This window comes from Phodopus roborovskii, unplaced genomic scaffold, assembly GCF_943737965.1.
Source record: "Phodopus roborovskii unplaced genomic scaffold, PHOROB, whole genome shotgun sequence".
Lineage (NCBI taxonomy): Eukaryota > Metazoa > Chordata > Mammalia > Rodentia > Cricetidae > Phodopus > Phodopus roborovskii.
This window is the reverse complement of record NW_026126470.1, coordinates 1578979-1598632: the sequence shown is the minus strand read 5'-3', so window position 1 is coordinate 1598632 and position 19654 is coordinate 1578979. Positions and strand designations below refer to the sequence as shown.

The 19654-nt window shown below is 42.2% G+C and overlaps 2 protein-coding genes across 2 annotated transcripts in view; one reads left to right on the top strand and one right to left on the bottom strand.

Moving 5' to 3' along the window:
* Cmss1 (cms1 ribosomal small subunit homolog) overlaps nt 1-19654 on the top strand; it is a 280080-nt gene that overhangs the window by 188934 nt on the left and 71492 nt on the right. The window lies entirely within an intron of this gene.
* Nucleotides 1-19654, bottom strand: part of Filip1l (filamin A interacting protein 1 like) — a 212618-nt gene that overhangs the window by 166341 nt on the left and 26623 nt on the right. Inside the window, exon 2 of the mRNA XM_051191706.1 lies at nt 12091-12203. The gene's annotated coding sequence lies outside the window, so the exon portion shown is untranslated. The remainder of the gene's footprint in view (nt 1-12090; nt 12204-19654) is intronic.

Below are 19654 nucleotides of genomic sequence, written 5' to 3'. Positions count from 1 at the left end.
CTGATCAAAGACTTGGAAAATGCTTCCAGTCCAAATGGTACTTAGGATTTCCATTTGCTGCCGTTTGTCCGCATCATAGTCATTGAGGGCAGGCTGGCAAGTCACCCTCATGCATAAGAATACTCGTAGTATGCTTCATGCAGCCTCCTACCGCATATGACTCATTTGACCAAAGAGCTAATTTTTGAAGAAATTCTGCTGAATTTTCACATAGTAAATAGTTTGGAAGTAAAAGGTCTGGATCAAAAACAACCTAAATAAACCAATCTAATCTTGATACTGCCTGTGCAAAATATAGCTACAAATATATGCTATGCACACACACACAAGCCATGTGCATAGTAAAGTCCTGTGCTATACATTATGTATTCTAAAGCCTAACAGAAAAAAGTTTTAACTTTAAAGTGGGTCTAATGACATTGAGAATGGTGAGAATTAATGAATACACTATAGGGGTTATAGTCAAAAATGGGATGGAGATATTTTACTGCCAGCTGGCTGTGGATGCTGCCTTACTGCTGTTCAGATTGTGCTGTGTGTATCAGCATCCAAAATGCAGATTTTTCAGGCCCATCCATTACCTACTAAATCTGAATCTCTGAGGTTAGAATGGCTCACCATCTGCCGACTTTTGCCCCTATACCTTGAAAACAAATGCTCAGAAGTTCTCTAGATGATTGTAAGGCATACCATGGAGAATATGAGGAATACACATGATTTTACTCTTAAAGAAATTCTTGTCTCTTGCTCCTTGCCTATTTCAACATAGCTGAATTCTAACTGGTGTTTCTCATAGCTAGGGGCCGGCAGCACTATCGTGATTTTCGGTGGTAGACATACAAAACTTAGAATGGTCTTCTACAGCTTTTTGGAGTCAGTCACTCATTTTTAAAATCACTTACAGAAAATTCAGTATGTTTCAGGTAGCAATTACATGTTTTTCTCCCTCCAGGGGTCTCAAGTGCAAAGAATTCATATAGAACTAAAATGTTGTGTTTATGTAGGCAGCCATTTGCCATGTGGTGAGCTTAAAAACAGACGAAATAAGTGTTTTGGTGATGTTGAGGGTAGTGGTAGTTAAAGGAAGAATAATGTGAAGGCTGTTTCTTAACCCCCTGGGGTCTCTGTGAAGTTCTAAAATCCTGGGATACAGTGTGAAGATTTCTATATGGCTGTATTCATAGACCTTCGTATCTTATTTACTCCATGGATATTCTGCTCCAAGACAACATTTTCTTTCTTTGGAGAAACATCTGCAAATATATGCCCACTGGGATTTCTTGCTCAGGTGCACTTCGTGTGCCTCTGAGGAGCAAACACCGGGTCTGGTTAACCCTCACAGGACCACTGAGATGCAATCACAAAGAGAACTTTGCAACCACAGTTCTGCCTGTATTTCCAAACCTCATCTATGAAATGGAAACGTTTTCTGTGTTCCTAATTTGACCCAAACTAGAGGATCCTTATTCGACCAGAATGCACTGAACCATTGCTCTCTCTTCCCAACCCTTCTAGCAATTCTACAAGTAATCAAGTTGCTTTTCTGTTGCCATGGTGGAGTATGGCGAGCAAAGGCAGCTTAAGGAAGAGAGTGTATTCTGTGCTTCTGGTTCCAGAGTGATAAGAGCCCCGTGGGCGGGCGGGGTGGGGAGGCAGGGCAGCCAGAGCAGGAAGCTGGCAGCTCTCAACTTCAAAGCACAATCAAGAAGCAGGGAAAGCACATAGGAAATGGTGCCAGCCTTTTAGTCCCCAGTGATGGATTTCCCCATAAGGCCACTGCTACTAACCCTTCGGGGAGTTGGGGGGGGGGCACCACCCGGGGACCAGGTATTCAAATGCCCACGAGTGGGTCAAACCAGCACACCCTCCACTGGCTCTGGAATCTTTGTTTCATTCTGTGTTCTCTTCACTCCTGTGTAGTCAGTAAAATAACAATAGCAGGGCACTGAGGAACTGTACATGGTGTTGTGTACCTGTAGTCCCAGTTCTCTGGAGCTTGAGCTATGAGGATCACAGGGGCCCAAAGACTAACAGCTGAGAGATTCTAAATAGAGATATGGTAGCCCAGGGAGCTAGCTGCCTCTCTGCCCTACAAACCCAGTTAATGTCAGCAAGTAACCCACATGATTCTGGCCGACTGGGTATGTTGGACTTACAGCTTTTTCTCTCAAGGCAGAAAAACGAATGTATTGTGTTAAAGGTTAAGTTAACATTCCTTTGAATCTAGATTAATTCCTTCTCCTCTTCGCTTTCTGAGGAAGGAACATAGTATTTTATGGCAGTCTGGATGTTTACCATGTTGGGGCTGAGTGATTAACGTTTTCCTGAAAAGGCTTAGTTATGAGAATAGGATAGAATTAATTTCTTTAAAACGGTCACTTGTGGGTCTTTTACAGACAGACTATCCTTAAAAGCCATGATTCAGATGAGCCAGCTATGGAAAAGGAATGCAGTTCAGTCTTCAGTATGAGAACTCATATCATGTGCTTGGCTGCAGGGTACTAGTTAACCTGTTCAGAACCTCAAGCAACATGCTCACAACAGGACCGTGGGTGGCTAGAACAATAGCAAAGGCAAACAAGACTGCACCCTTCTTTGCAAGCACTCCAACACAGAGAACACTATCAGAGTTCTGGGGAGTAAAACTATGACTTCACTGTTTTTTGTGAATTCATAGGTAATCCATCGAAGGGAAGTTCAACTTGTTCTCACCCTCACCCAGCAGGTGGCGCTATGAAATAGAGGGATATGCTAGATCAGGGACCAGTTTGTGCTCCACAAACCCAGTCCTAACTTTTGCAAGTATCCACATGACTTTGACCGTTATCGGTTGCACACTTGAAAGTCCCCTTAAAAGTCCAGCACCTCCACTGTTTTGTTCGGTTTTGTTTCTCATCTTCTGTAAGACAGCGGCTTCCTTTAAGATTATCAGGGTTAGACACTCACTGTCATTAGCAGAGTGCTCTTAGCGTTAGCCGAATCAATGATGTCCTTCAAAAGGAGCAGCTGGTTTTCTGCACCTGGCCATTAGAATGGAGCCTTCTTCCATGAAGGGAGAAAGCCACAGTCCTCCTGATCCAGGTGTAGGCCTTTTTATCCCCTCTGTTTGGGAAAAAAAAAATCGATTAACTTCTTGAATGAATTATCTTGTTTGCGAAACTCTTACCTAAGCCAGCTATTTGCTGCCTACTCTAGTCTGGACAAGTAAGTGGATGAAAGAAGGAAAGGGAATTGCCCATTTTTTTGTATCAGATCTTTCTTTTTAGCAAAAAAAAAAAAAAAAAAAAAAGCAATTTACCCTTCGTGTGTGTGTGTGTGTGTGTGTGTGTGTGTGTGTGTGTGTGTGTGTATACTCCAGTTAGAACAGTGGTTAGTCAAGAGTCTGGTGGCTCCTTTAGGCTGAAGTCTCCTGGGTACCAGACAAGTTTATACTCCTAAGAACATTCACTGCTGTTTCACAGACATTAATAGTTTCCTGGCACTGCCTCTCAGGAAATGGTGTCATGGTCTGGAGGAACCAATAAAAATACATCTAACCTGCTTTGACAGATCTCATTTCTGCCAGAAATTTCAAATTTTGGGGTGGGTGATAGAATAAAAAGCTAGCCCATTTAGAAGAGTGTAATCAGAAATAGGTTCTCTGTAAGACAGCAAGGAACAGCCTCACTGGACGGAGAGAGAGAACAGAAGGCTGCCCAGCTCTTTTTGACAAACTGAGAAGGCAGTTTATGTCTGTTCACACCAGAAGTGTGAGCATGCTCTCTCCTGCTCTCGCTCCTTCTCTCCCCTCCCCTGTCCCAATTAAAGCACATGTCTTAACTCTTTTGATCCTCAAACAGAAAACTCAAGCATTAAATGTAACAACATTTGGTTGTGGATACACACTTGACCGTAGCTCTGCAGAAGAGGCCATGACTTGGGTAATCATTACCAAATGGCTAGTACTAAATCCAGAGGCTCACCTTTGTTATGGCAGAGCATGAGCCCGAATCTCATTAGTGTGAGAAACATGGGCGGTTGCCTGTAAAATCACGGGATTCGATTTGGGGAGGAAGGGAGTCAGTTGTTTCTCCCTTGAAAGTTTTGGGGAACCCTTATCACCCTAAGACTAAAAAAAAAGTGGGAAGAATCGAGAATAAACTTAGAAGAAACAGAAGTAGTCGTTATGAGCTCTTCTCTCTGAAAATAGTCTTTGCCATGCTAGTTCTGGTTTTGCACACTCTGCTCTTGGGGACTAGAATTTAAATACCACTGCCTTACTTCCCTAGTCAGTTTAAGCTTCTGCCTCATGCACCACAAAATAAACTGAGATGCTAACTTAAGGGAGCGCATTCCTCCTCAGCACCATCAATAACTGCATATGAATGGAGGCTTTATCTCAGGGTTATTGTGTCTCTCTGTCTGGTTTTTCCTTTTTAAGCTCCTATATAATCCCTTCTTTTGTTTCTGTTTTGCTTTTAGTTGAAGTTCTTTTTCTAAAAGAAAAGATTTGTTTGAGGTTTTTTTTTTCTTGTGGAGGATGCTATTTTGTCATTTTTATTTTGCTCTTCTGAGACAGGATCTTATATAGCCCAGACTGCCCTATGATTCACGATGTAGCCAGGGATGTCCTTGCACTTTTTCTGATCTACTGGGAACACAGGCCTATGCCTCCACTTCTGGTGTGTTCTCATTTTGTAAAAGAACAGGCCCCTTTGCTTAGATAGACTGGGAGCTCCAAACTTCCATCTTTTGGTTTATCTTTTGTTTCAAACATATTACTGTCAGCTTATGCAGGAGTAGAGGAAAAAATACAGTATTTTATCTTAAATTCTCTCTTATTCTGTCTGTATAGAGTCTGCTTTTCTCCAGCTAGCTGGGCATGATGGGGAAATGTGTAGGTCAAGAAGAGAGTAAGGGACAAGGACTCTGACCTCCTGTACCCTGCAAAAGAACAGCCTGGACAACAGTCAGTTAGTTCCCTGCTGTCAGCCTCTCCCTCTTGCCATAGGACCCCTCCCTGAGTGAAGGAGGGAGAGTGGGTATGTTTCCTCCCTACAAGCTTGTCTGGGTTGCTAAGCATTCGCTAGAACATATCAGAAAGAAGGAAGAAGAACATTCAGAAAAGTCAAAGCACGAGGTTGCTATACTAATATCTAGCTAGGAGCCGAGACCAGCCTTGAGGTCCTAGAGTCCAGGGTGGAAGCCAGACTCCTGACAGCTCTTGTTAGTCCATGGTGAAACCTTCATTTTACTGGAGTCAGAAAGTACCCTTCCTAGCCCAGAGTATTTCTCTCCTATGATCCTTGTCCAGTGTTCACTCATTATTTCCACTCCTGTGCTGCTCTCCATGTTCTGGTGTCTTCCTCTCACCTGCCGGTGGAAACTTCTCTAAGAGCTTACAGCATAAGAGAAGTGATCAGAGTTCTAAAGGATTCAGAGATAAGGGGCACCACTGCATTGTTTCCCAGCTGTGAACCAGTGACCCTTTCTTTAGTTGGATGCCCTCCACAAGACTCTGCTATATGTGTTAATCCAGTTTTTGTAATTTCACACCTTGATCCATAGACCAAAACCGAATATAGACCCTTCTTACGTGCAGATGGTGATAGGGCCATCTGTCCCTATGACCAGCTAATAAATAATCAGTCATCTTTGCAACATTGGAACTCTTACTCCAAAAGAGCAACTTGGATGCTTGACGCTCTAGTGTTACACTGATCATACTTTAGAATTAGGCACTAAATTCTCAGCTGAAGTACTACTAATTACAAGCCTAGGGTATTCACCCCGATTTTCTGAGCCCATTGTGCACTGTGTCTAACACTGATAGACTTTTCCCAGTGGCCACCTGTCCAGGTTGCTCATGCGAATTTCTCAATGCAGGTTATGTTTGAGTTTGGCCCTGGGAGCTTGGAACAGTGTTGCCTTTGGCCCTAACTTCTGGTTTCCTCTTTTAGCAGATTGCATTGGCTCAGAGTTTTCAGTAGTACACTTACAGTGTTGTTTTTGTTTGTTCGCTTTATTTTGTTTTTTTTTTTTTAATTTTTTATTTAAAATAAAAACAATCTCATTTTACATACCAGTCTCAGTTTCCTCTCCCTCCTGCCCTCCCATGTCACGCAGTGTTGTGTTTTGTTTTGGCACCCATCTCCAGCATGTCAACTGCCAGTCATCTAAGCATACTGCCTCACTCTGCCTCCAAGTGATTCAGTCTTCTTTACAACAATTAAGAAATGTTTCTTGCCTTCCAGAAGTGGGATGCCATAGCTAACCTGAAACCCAGGAAATGCATGGGGGGGGGGGGACTGGTATCACTGTTTTCCTGTAATAATGTATCCTTATTGTCCAAGCTTTCCAAAGAATACAAGGTCTTCCATGTCAAGAAACCTGTGACTGTTCAATTGGAGAAACGATCACCTTGACAAGTAATTGTTTCCATCTCTGTGACAAATACTTAAGAAAACCAAGCTATAGGGAGAAATGTCTGTTTTGCCTCCTGGTTTCAGGGGTAAAGGGACAGCTAGCTCCATTGCTTTTAGGCCTTTTGTGAGGCGGAAACATCATGGCAGAAGGCATGCATGTGGTAATCAAAGCTTCTCATGTCTTAGCAGCCAGAAATCACAGAAATGGCACACCCCAGTGACCAGCTTCTCCAAGCAGGTTCATCTGCCAGTAGTTCATTCATGAATTAACTAGTAGATTAGTCCACAGGTGGATGGAGTTACACCCTTAACGACCTAGTCACCCCACAGCTAGCAACTTGCAAGTCCTTAACGCATAAGTTTTCAAGGTACATTTTTAGATTCAACTATAACAAACTCCCTAGCCTGCTTATGCTAAGCTGTTGCTGAAAACTGAACCAGAATGTGTAAACATTTAGGAAAAATAATGATGCTAGCACATGTTTGAACAGCACTTCCAAAAGGGTTTTTAGGCCCATTGAATTTACATACCTGAAGTCATAGTAGAAGCAAAATATAGTTAATATAGTATGTTTACAAACGGGAAATTCCCAAGTTTCTTGTGTCTGCCTGCTACTCATTAAGAACCTTCCATAGAACAAGAGACAACAGCTGGACCTGGAGCTGCAGGTGTGCAATCCCAGCTATTTAGACTCTAAGCAGGAGGACAGCAAGGCCTCCTGGCCAACTTCAAGGGACACTAACTCAAAATCAAAAGTAGGCACCACTGCCAAGCCAACCTGAGCTTCATACCTGAACCCACATAATAGATAAGACAGTTTTTTCTCTGCTCCCCACACACCTGCGGTGTGCAGAGGGACACACTCGCACGCGCGCGCGCACACACACACACACACACGCACACATACAGACAAATAGGTAAACAACGATGTAACGTTGAACATTGTTTTACATAGAAAATAAAGAAACTTGGTGGTAGGACACTATACGACCTGTGACCACTTTAGTGCAGTCAGAACCAAGTTGAACCACAGAGGTTGAACCACTCACCATCAAGTATCTTTCAGTTAACATTTGCTGGATTAGAACAACAACATGAAGCCAGCGTGTACGTTTAAATACAAATGTGGTAACTTCTGTCTGTAGCTCCTGTAATATTGGGGTCGAGGAGATTTGGGCGCTCGTGGGCTTAGTTTAAGAGAAAGGGAAATCTGGAGGTCTTCTTCCTTCAGATTTTCAGTTGAAACTGAATCAGGAGCTCTGACCTATGCATAGAGAGGGAATTCAGTAAGTATGTTCCCTCGGTGCGTTTTGTCAGCTTTTCTCAAAGGCTGGAAAGTTTCCGTGCTAATTCCTAACAGTGCTCTTGCCACTGTGATAGCCGGGGCTCACATTCCAGCAGAGGACAGGATGGATGACGGTCCTCAAGACTTCCCACTTGATCTTCTGTGGCTCTTGGCCCAAGACGCCTTTGTTGTTGGCCCAAGAACCTTCCTCTTTAAAGCGGGTGTCCTTATCCTCTTTAAACCCCAGGGCCCGGCACTCATTAGCTAGCTTTCTCCACTTTGATTGCATACCGGTGTTCTCACACGTGGAGGACATAATGGTTTTCCGGTTTCCGTTCTGGGGGACATTTTGCACGCTAGCACTATTCCCCTTTTTTCAGTCTTGCATGCATAAAAGCAAATCATCTTCCACAGTTAACTGCAGTAAAGGGTTTGTAGAGCCTTGCCCCCTCCCCTTCCTTTCCCTCCTCCACAACTGGAAAATATGAGGCAGATCCTGTTTATGTATGTGTAACCTCCAAAGTAGCTGATATGCTGTTGTCATTAAAGAACCAGAGCTGTTTTCCCAGCAGCTGAGTCTGGAGCTCTCAATCTGAAAGCCCCCTGGGCCCTGCAAGCAGACATGAGGCCTGTGTGGCATTCCCAGGGCCACTCCAGACAGGCAAAGGTTCCTCCCGAGCTTCCGAGCTTCACTCTAGGGATGACAAGATCTGAGTTGTGACTTTATTAAAGCTTGAGACCATCTTCTTTTTGCATTAAATATTCTTTAAAAACCTTTTTTTCCAGAGGACTTTTCCACTCTAAAGTGTAACCTAAATGCATATGTATATGTATACAAATGCATATGTATACCTTCCATTATTTGTTCTACGACTCTCTTATCGCAGTCCAGAAATCCTTTTACAAAGTCGTCCTCTAGCCAATATGTTTGGCAAGTTGTTTAAAAAGGGGAAACAAAAAAACTTTTTCCCCCTTAAAACAAGTGCAAACTGTACTTTGAAATGTATACTTTTTTGAAATGTAGTTTTTAAGTTTTTTAAATCTTTTTTTTTAAGCCAAATCATTTTTTCTTTTATAAAATGACTTTTTTTTATAAAGCTTTGTTTATAACTTCTGTGTCTTTCATGACTTATTTCATTGGTTTTTATTGGTTTCTCTTTGTTTAGTTTGCCTTGGGGACAAGCCCAGATTCCCCTAACAGGGATATTAGTTGATAGAAACCATTGAAACCAGAAATGGACAGCCCAAAGCACTCCCTAGCCAGCTTTTGCTGGAAGAGGCAACATTAATGCAACATGGTTACTTAACAAATAGCAGAGTCTCAGTAAACTGGTGTGTGTGTGTGTGTGTGTGTGTGTGTGTGTGTGTGTCCCATGCCCATACGTGTGGAAACTAGAGGGCCATGGTGGGTGTCTTCCTTGACCACTACACACCTTGTCTTTTGAGACAGGGTCTCTCACTGAACCTGGCACTCAGTGATTAGCTAGACTGACTGTCCGAGGAGCTTTGGGTCCACTTATCTTCCCTTTCCCCACTGCTCGGATTACAGAGGGATGCCACCAAGCCCCCACCCCCAAGCGATGATCCCTACGCTTGTCCAGCAGGTCCCGTACCGACTGAACCACCCTCACAGACCCAAAGTTTTTCTCTTTAGTTCTGGGGATTGTACTTACATTTTTAAAGAATGTTTAATACTTTTTAAAAGTATTCAGAACTTTAAAAGTTTTCTTTCTTTGGAAGCTTTATTATACTTCTTCCTGATAGTCAAGTGCTAAAGAACACGTAAGTTAGGGCCTGTTATAAATTGAGGAACCTAAAGGTGACAGAATTCTAAAGCTGTCTGACAGCTGTGGGAGTAGGAGGATGAAAGATTTGACAGCATCTTTAGAAGAACGCCAGCCAGCAATTCCTGAGTGGTCGAACCAGTAAGTCTGGGAGAGAGAGCTTAAAGAGATGCATTTGAATCTCTGTGTCCTGCTAGTTTTTCACATTTATAGTGTGGGACTGGCTCAGAGGGAGTGGCACTTAGGGATACAGGCATTTGGGAGCTGGCCTTAGAAACCCAAATTCAGTTTCCAGATCCCGCCAGCTGGCCAAAAGAACCCGCTCCCCAGAGTTGTCCTCTGACCTCCACACATGTGCTATGTCGTGCAGGCACCTATACACACACATACACACATGAGTTTAGACAGACAGACAGATAAATAGATAGGTGATGATAGATAGATAGATAGATAGATAGATAGATAGATAGATTGCGTGTGTGTGTGTGTGTGTGTGTGTGTGTGTGTGTGTGTGTGTGTGTGTGTTTGGAGAGCGGACCCATGCCCTGCTCTCCTTGTGTGATATCCCAAAGATTTCCATGTATCTGTCTCCTGTCCACCCTCACCAAGATGACAAACTCCAACTTATTCCTAAGAGAAATGGGTAAGGCATATAGGACGAAGCCAGACTTGCTCATTAGCCTGAGCTGTCTTGTACCGCCAGTTACTTTTAGAGTGTTTTTTTTTTTTTTTTCCTTCTTCTCCATATATGTATTTGGCAGGGAGAGTGGAGTGCACTCAACAACCTTTCAGTGTGTGGATATTACATCACCCTGTCCAGGGGCTACTTACTCATCCTGTGCTCCTGACTTATCTGAGTTTTCCCTTTGACTTTCCTACTTGTGCGTTTCTTCTCTATTTTTTTTTTCATCTTACCTCCTTAATAGACATGAACTGAGTGAAGCGATGACCAGAATATGAAGTTATTAGGAAATAATCACATAGTGTGACAGTAACTCATCTCTAAAGGTAATTTATAGATTTAGAGAATTTCAACCTAGTGGGAACAGAAACAGGGACCTGTTTGTTCCTGACCTCTGGCTAATCAGCTCTGCATACCATAAAGAGGGGAGGGGGGCATGTGAACTGTAAGTTCCTTACTCTTATGCTCTTGACTGTGAGTACTGGGCGCGGGGCAGGGGGTGGCTGAACTGGAGCCCAGAAATCTTCTTTTCTAATCAGCTCTCCAGGCAGTTCTGAGTTGGAGGCCTTCGGACCTCACTTTGAAGGCCGAGTGCCATGTCATCTTTTAGATTCCTTCTGTGTTAAACTATGGTCTCAGGCATCCTTGAGTCACATGGCTTTGCACACTTCCCGGAAGTGTGTCGCTTCTGTCTGCCATACGAATAAGTAAGGAGGACCTCTGTTAGTCCTCCTGCCTGGGAAACCCTAGCACTGTAACCAGAATTTTGATCGGAGTCGGGCACCTCCTCTTATCCCCTTGCATAGAGTTCTGTCTGCTTTAACTTCACTCTATGCTCCTCCACCTCTGCTCATAGGACGACCCTGCACCCCTTTCTCAGGTACTTTGATCTTTCTGAAAGGCGCTGCGATGCCAAAGCAGAAATTCAGGTGGCCCTACCCTGTAGTGAGATAGTTCTGTGGCACTGATCACGCCCATTGGGGGTGGAGCGATGGGCGGCTTCTGCCGCCTGGGTGAAACCCAGGTAAATCCCACTTCTGACACCAGATAACAAGGTTAAATAAGGATTAGAATAAACAAATAGGCCGAATAGATGTTTATTCAGGGAGAAATAACTTACAGCCTAGACAGATGAACACCAGGAAATTCAACCCGATCCTCTCCTGTCCTCTCCTGTCCGAGTCATGCCAGCAAGAGAGCCTTTCTTGGCTCTCCCTCTGACCTCCTTCCACAGGTCACTCCGCCCATCGCTCCACCCCCCAATGGGCGTGGTCATTGCCACAGAACTATCTCACTACACCACCCCTTTTTAATACGTGCCAACAATAGCATCCTCCGAGGGCTTCTGATGAGCAGTCTGATGTCAATTTTGTGCTTTGCTGTATTTCTCTTCCATTACAAAATGTCATCTAATTTGTGTGGTTGCAGTTGTCATCCACTGGCTTTTGACGAGCTTTCGAGGTTTCTCCCACCCACTGACTGTCGGTCTAATGAGTTATTTTTTCCTAGATACATGATTTTGCCAAACTGAACTCCATGTGCTTTACTATCCATTTTTATAATCTCCATGGACCCACTAATACCGTCTGGCCTCACGTCTGCCTCTCCTACCAGCTCTCCACGTAGTGTCATCTGAAGCATTTGTTAATATAATGTTTACTCCCATTTCCATGCCGTTAGTAAAGCTATTTAGTAAGACCTTTCATACATGCCAGGCATATCTAGGCTAGTCAGTGTTTCACAATTTTATTACAGATCCTTGCCCACCACTAGGTCAGATATACTTAAGGATACAATACCAACAAAGTTACTTTTCATATTATAATTTACATAGGAAATGCCTCTTCCCAGAAGACACTTTAATATTCCACCTGAGAGATTAAAAACTCATTTAGTTGGGCCTTTGAGTACAAGGCTGGTCAGGGAACACTTACATAAGCTTGTTTGCAGATTCTCATTAGGGCTCCCAAGGTCTCAGACAGCTGTGTTTGGATTTGTAGCCTTTGAAAGACTAGGTGCTTGGATAGCTCTCACTTGGCAGCAAGACCTTAGGAAAATAAGAAATTCACATGTGTTGATACATTCTGAGTACACAGCACACACCCTAAGTGAGTTACCAAGCAGTGATGTGGTATTATTAGAAAAAGAAAATGTATCTTTTTTCTTCCTTTGTAATCTGTGAAACAGAAATGCTTACACCTCACTTGAATCTCATAGGACAACAACCAGATGCAAAGATAGAACCTGTCAACAAGAAGATATTTAATGGTACATGCACAGATGCAGCCTTCCAGAAGCTTATAGTGGAGAACTAGTTCAGGGAAATAGGTTTCGCGATATGGAGAATTTATACAAATGAAGAAAAAAAATAACATTAAATGTAGAGGAATTGCAAGGTAGGCTTCATTTACAAGATGATACCTTAATATATGAATAACACAGTAAGACAAATTCCTGAAAAATTACAACTGGAGTTAGGAACACCCAATGTCTTTCATTTAGACTCTAAAATAGAATGCCAATAGTACAATGGCCTATTGCTTTTTCCAACAATATTAAATTATTCTGTCTAATATAGATTTTTTTAAAAAGATGCTATGTATTATATGTTGATTACAGTGGCCTGTTGCTTTTACAAACAGTGTTAAGTTATTTTATAGGTTTTTTTAAAAGATGTGTCATATGCTAATTTAATAACCATCTTACCTCAACATTTTAGAATACAGACATAATATTGGGCATGTAAGTACTTAGAGTAAATTATTTCTCGGTCTCCAAATATATTGGAAAATAATGGGTCTTATTAAAATGTGATTCCTACTGTAATCTTGATGTAATTTTTAATATCAACCTATGTATAAACAACGGTTGATTAATCCAGAGTAAAAATAGAAACTTTGTCTATGTTTTTCTTCTAGTTTGTGTCTAAGACAGAACAGTGACTAGTAACTGTTATGGAATATTTCTTTAACTAAGCAAAGATGTGTTATATTTGTTTATGCTGCTGACAATTACTTTTAACTGTGTGAATGTATGTTACATTTGTTTATGCTGTGTTTGTTTAACGAAGTAAGGATGTTTTCACCTTTCCTGCCTGAGGCACCTGATTGGCCTTATAAAAAGCTGAACAGCCAGTAGCTAGGCAGGAGGAGGATAGGTAGGGCTGGTGGCCAGAGAGAATTAAAAATAGGAGAAATCTAGACTCAAGAAGAATGGGAAAAGGAGAGAATGAGAGACAAGGAGAGGGAGATGCCCAGGGCCAGCCAGTTAGCTGCAGACAGACATGGAATAAGACAGAAAGGAGAGAGGGAGGGAACGGGGAGAGGAGGGAGGGAGGGAGGGAAGGAAGGAAGGAAACCCTGAAGCAAAATGTAGAGGAAGAGAATAGGTTAAATTAATTTTTAAGAGCTAGTGGGACAACCATAAGACAAGGCCGAGCATTCATAACTAATATTAAGTCTCAGGGTCATGATTTGGGAGCTGGTGGCGGCTCAAAAAAAAAAAAAAAAAAAAGACTGCTACATAGTACACAGTGGATGTTTTCATTCTCTGTGGCATTTGGATGAGATTTCAGGTGAAGTTATAGAATGCAGGAGAAGAGAATTGACTCCACAGAGTTGCCCTTTGACCTCTGCATGTGTGCTGTGGCATGTGCACACCACATGGTCTGTGCAGATAATGTGGAGGGCTCTTTCTTTTTATTAAAGTGCAGTCAACTCCGAGTGTGGTGGCTAACACTTGTGGAGCATTTAATCCCAGCATCTGGGAGGAAGAGGCAGGAGGATCTCTGTGAGTTCAAGGACAACCTTGTTTTCTACATATGAGTTCTAGGACAGCCAGGACTACAGAGAGGAACCCTGAAAAGATGGGGAGGGGTTGCCATTTATTGCCCATTTTCTACTGTTACTCCAGAATACCCGAGACTTAATAAGAACAAGAGCTTATTTCTCCTCCTAACTGTAAAGACTGGGTGTTCCAAGGCCAGCCAGGTCAGATGAGGACCTCAGCTGTTTCAGCTGCTGCAGGAAAGCAGGGGAGAGAAAAGGCACAAAATGAGAACAGAGCAAGACTCTTGCAGTACTTATTAATCCACTCCCACGAGGAAGGGCCTTAATCCATTTATTAAGGCTTTCCCCATAACCCAAATACCCTCCGCTCACTGCCCCTGACACTGAGAAATTAGGATTCCAATACATGCACTAAAACCATGGCATATGGACAAAACCATCTGTATCAAAGGTTCCCTCAAAGAAGAGTAGTTTGGGGATCAAGAATTTACAATGTGACAAATTAAATTCACCACAAATAACTAACTGTCCGAACTCTGAGTCTTTACTGGCCCCTTTAATTTTTATCCCTGCTGAAGTATGCTAGCTATTGTTAAGCTCACACATGCTGGCGTAGAGGGAGGAAAGTATTGCTCTGACTTTCCCTGAGTCCTTTTATAGAGGGTTTCTCAAACTTTACTGACCATGAAAATCACCCAGGGAATGCCAGTGCGCTGGTGCCTTCGAGTCCTCATGGGCTTTTCCAGTTACATCGTGGGAGATTTTTACGGTTTGGATATGAAATGGACCCTAAAGACTCAAGGGTCAAAGACTAGGTTGCCCGCTGTTTAGCTTTTGAGAAGTGATTGGGGTCCTGAGTCCTGAGCTCAATGAATTGTCTATAGATGACTTCATAATTTGACGCCATTGCTGGGAGTGGTAGAAATGAGTAGGTAGGGCTTCATTTGAGGAAACGAGACCTAATGGGGCATGCCTCGGAAGAGTGAATTTTACCCCTGGTAATCCCCTCTCTTTTTCTACTTCCTGGAAGTCCGTCAGTGGGCATCCCCACTGTGCTCTTCAGACACAGTGCTCTGCCTCACACACAGAAATTTGGCCAAATCACTATGAATAGAACCCTCAGGGACAGTGCACCAAAAGAAATCCTTCTGCTTATGGTTTTTTGTTTTTGGTTTTGTTTTTTTTTTTTCCCCCTCAAGTGTCTTGTCACAGCAACAAAAGTGACTAACGCAGAGGTGAAGCTCAAAATCAGAATGTAATAACCTGGATGATGGAGACGTAGGTGATTTGTGATCCACATTCTGAGAACTCCACTTAGTCCCAGAAAGACTAGTAGTGATGCAAATTGTAGAGTTGATTCTTGGCTAATGAAAGTAATGAAGAAATAGTATCCTAGAACAAGCCTTCTTCATTCAAAACCCTCAATAAACATCACCCGAATAAGGCAAATATGTGACTTCTCTATCTTTTACATTTTATTCTAAATAATGATTTAGCTAGGTGTTATGAGCTGGTTTCAAAGGAATTGTTCTAGTAATCGTTAGCCAAACATATACACTTATCCCCAAACAGGACCTAGCTTGAAAGGCCTGTATGTGTCGTATCTTGGTGATAACTGTCTGAAATATTTCAGAATGGAACAAGCCTTCCAGCTTCAAGGCAAGTAAGGAACTACTGAAGGTTGATAGGGACACATGCTTGCCTAACAAGTGAGGTGCCAGATTCTAGATCCAGAACACAAAACAACACAAACCCAACATAACCCTCTTACTGGCCACTGAATCACATAAATTTGAATAATCAATTGCTTTCATATAGAATGAGTTGTCTATGTCAAGTTTACTGCTGTTCTACAGAGCACCTAGTTTCAGTTTATTTTTTATTGTTGTTGTTGTTGTTATTGTTGTTGGGTTTGTTTGTTTTGGGGTTTTTTTGCTTTCCAAAACAGGGTTTCTCTGTAGCTTTGCAGGCTCTCCTAGAACCCGCTCGGTAGACCTGGCTGGCCTCGAACTCACAGAAATCCACCTGCCTCTTAGTGTTCAGTTTATATCCTTAAAAGCCTAACCACATTCCTCAAAAAACCAATATCACAGTCTTGAAAAGGTATTAATAATGTTTCTTTTCAACAGTAGATTCTTAGTGGAATCTGATCATGCCAGACAGACCTTACTGTCTAGATGTGTTTGCACACAAGCACCTCTTTGGGTAGCATGGGGGTTACAGCCTCCTTTGTTTGTATCTGAGATCTTGTGGCTTAGCCCTCTTGAAGTCTATATACTGTGGGCTTTGATTTTATTAGAGTGACAATCACAGAAAGTTTTCTAGGAAGTGAGTCTTTAGTATACATTAATATGAGTAAGTAATAGAATGGTCACAGGGAGAGTTAAGGTGTCTTGCTATATTACATTATTAAGTTTCATGGCTGTCCTGTGTTGTAATGTGTTTAGCAAGATACCCACTCTGACTAGTAAATGTCATTTTGCAGGCAATAAGTGTCTGCAGACACTACTAAATGCAGATTCACCTAAAACACTAAGAAACACTTGTTTGGGAGTGTGAGGAATAGAGTACTTAAAAGTTAGGTTGCCTGGCAAACTGTCCAGTTTTCTAGGACTGGTCCTCCCCATCATCCAGTCGGTGTTCTTAAGGTTCTGAAGTGCTAATAGATACTGGTAAGGGCATGGAATCTTTGCACTGGGATTGCTAAGTATAAGCACCTCTCAGTATTTGTCCCTAGTATACCAATGGACTTTGGGAGCCCATTCCACACAGAGGGATGCTCCCTCAGCCTAGACACATGGGGAAGGGCCTAAGCCCTGCTCCAAATGATATGACAGACTTTGAAGATTCCCCCAAGGAAGGCCTCACCCTCCCTGGGGAGCAGAAAGAGGATGGGATAGGAGGTTGGGGGGCAGGAGAGGAGGGGAGAGAAAGGGAACTTGGTTTGACATGTAAAACAAGCTTGTTGCAAATTTAAATTAAAAGTGGGAGAAGCACCTCTGGGCTCCACATTCTGTTATTGCAAACAGACCGAGAACACTGTTAAACTGAAGAGACATAAAAAGTGTTAAAAGAGGATTCATAGGATGGGATCTGCTCCTTAACATATGGACCTTAAATATGCATGTTAAAAATTAAATTCTAAATACTCATAACTCAGAGGCAAGGATTTACAAATAAGGTATAGCAAAAAGTTGCACAAACTCCTTTATGCGACACGAGGGGAAGAACCACATGTTTTATTATTATGGATGAGAAAATCCATTGTCATTCTACCTAGCAGTTTGATGCTGGTGGTTAGTAGATGGCTTTTCCATCCATCAGTGAGAGGTGATCCTTTTCCAGGATGCTTAAAGAGAAGATGGCTCACAGCTCTCAGGCCATAAACAACAGGTTGACATTCCTAATGCTGGTTAGAAGAATGCTACTCTGAGAAAGACATGCACAGGGCAGCCAGATTTGGCTCAGACTCAAGGTCCAATCAATTTTCTTTCAGGAACCTTTATAGACACCACACAAACCCACCCATTTTTATACTCTGGCTTAAATTTATTGTTACAAGTTTCTGTTTCTGTGAGGTCCATAAATGTCACAAAATCTGCTTGTCAGCATGGTAGTCGGTCTTACCCTTGTTGATTTAAGGAACCGCCATGGTTGAAGAGATATAATCCACCCCTCAGGCTTTATTTTGGGAGAATGACCTATTGTACATTCCACAATCTGTAGAATTAGCTTGCCTGTGGTTTTGAAAGAATAAATTGAGAACTCCTGCTTTTGTGGTTTTATTTAATGTTTGGAAAAGTTCAAGTTTAATCTGGTAATTTAGAATGTATACATTTGACTGACTGGCTATATTTATGAAATTATAATTCTTTAGCAGCAATTTCAAACTCTAAAAAATTATGTGTGGGTTTTATTGTTCAGGGTCAGGCATGTTGGCATTCAGTACCTGGCAGAGTCAAAGAAAGAATTTTTATACAACCCCTCAGGATATTTAACATAAGACTCCCCAGAATAGTTGACATAAGAATTAACCAAGTAGTTTTTCTTTATCTCAGTCATGCTTAAATGACTGACTCTGTAGCTACTTTTTTCTCCCTTAAACCTTGACCAACTAGTTTCAATAAGCAGTTCTTACTTTATTATTTGCTTAAAGTATATTGCCTGGAAAAGAGCTCCAGCACCTCCTGGGATCTTGTTAAAAATAATTCCAGGCCTCAACCCTAGTTCTACTGAGTCATTGTGGCTATGGTGTAGTACGGCTCAGTGTTAGAATACCTGCCAAACATTTGCAAAGCCACAGGTTCAATCCCAACCATTGATGAAGGAAGGAAAACAAGCATAGTGGTCTGTGCTTGAATAAACTGACCAGGTGAATTCCAGCCTCTGTGACACATGTTCTAATTCCAGCACCGGAGAGAGCTGGGGACTAGTGGGTCCCTGCACCTCAGTGACTAGCCACCCTGACCAAATTGATGATCCCTGAGGTCGTTGAGAGACCCTGTATCAACAATCAGTTGTAGGGACATCAAGGAAGACCCCAAATATGGACATCTAGCTTCCACATGCACGTGCATAGAAGTACACACATACATGCACACATAACCACAGGCACACACGATAAGCAGTCTGCATTTTCTGACATGTTTTCTAAAAAGCTGGAGTTGTCAGTCTTCACTGAGTTGGAACTCGATTTCAGAGACTTCGCTCAAGCTGAGCTCTTCTTCCTTTCATACAACAATGCATTGCTCCTACCAAAACTGCAGGGTGTCTGCTTCTCTCAAGTCAACAAAAAGAACTCACTTCTGAAAGGAAGTGCTGGCCTATTAGGTTCACCTCACCTGCTACATGGACAGGCTTCTAGAGTCTGCACTGTAGCCTGGTTGACTAGAAACACCATCTTGTTATTCCATGTGCATGCAATAGTTTCAACCCAGCCTTCTGAACGAGTCATTTCAGATCTCACCTATAGGATATAGAGTTGGGTTTGTTTTTTTTTTTTTCATAATACCCTTTAAAAGAACATAGATGTTCTTAATCTGAGGTCAGCAGTCAGTTAATCTATGAATTCTGATCAGGACTGCTTGTTCAGTCACAGTGAATGAATACAAGCTCTCAAAGACTTTTTTGGGACGAGCAATTGTTAGCTCAAAGGCATTATGAGAAGAACCTTATGGTGGCATTGTCTCTTCAGGGGACCTTTATAAACAGGAAATGTGTGTATGCATGCATGTATGTGTGTATGTATATGTGTGTTATTTGGTCATAAAGCCACAGCTTAGAAGAATTAACCATATATATATAATGCAAACAAGTATGTATGTTACAAGATGATCTCCCTTTTCTCAAAAATATCAAATAAAAATAATATTTATAAATCATGGCTTTCAGATGGTTGGTAGTATTGTCTAAGAATACCTACCAATAATCTGCCCCAGAATAGCCAGAATAGTAAAGTTTGTATCTAAAATGACCCCCAAAACCCATATGCTGAAGGCTTGATTGCAAGCCTCTGGGGATATTGGGAAGTGGTAGAATATTTAACATGTAGGGAACAGAGGGTGGAAGTTAAGTCATTGGAGTAGTGCCTTTAAAGGGATTAGGACACACACACACGCACGCACGCACGCGCGCACACACACACACACACACACACACACACACACACACACACACACTGCCTGCTTCCTAGACATCATGAGACAAGCAG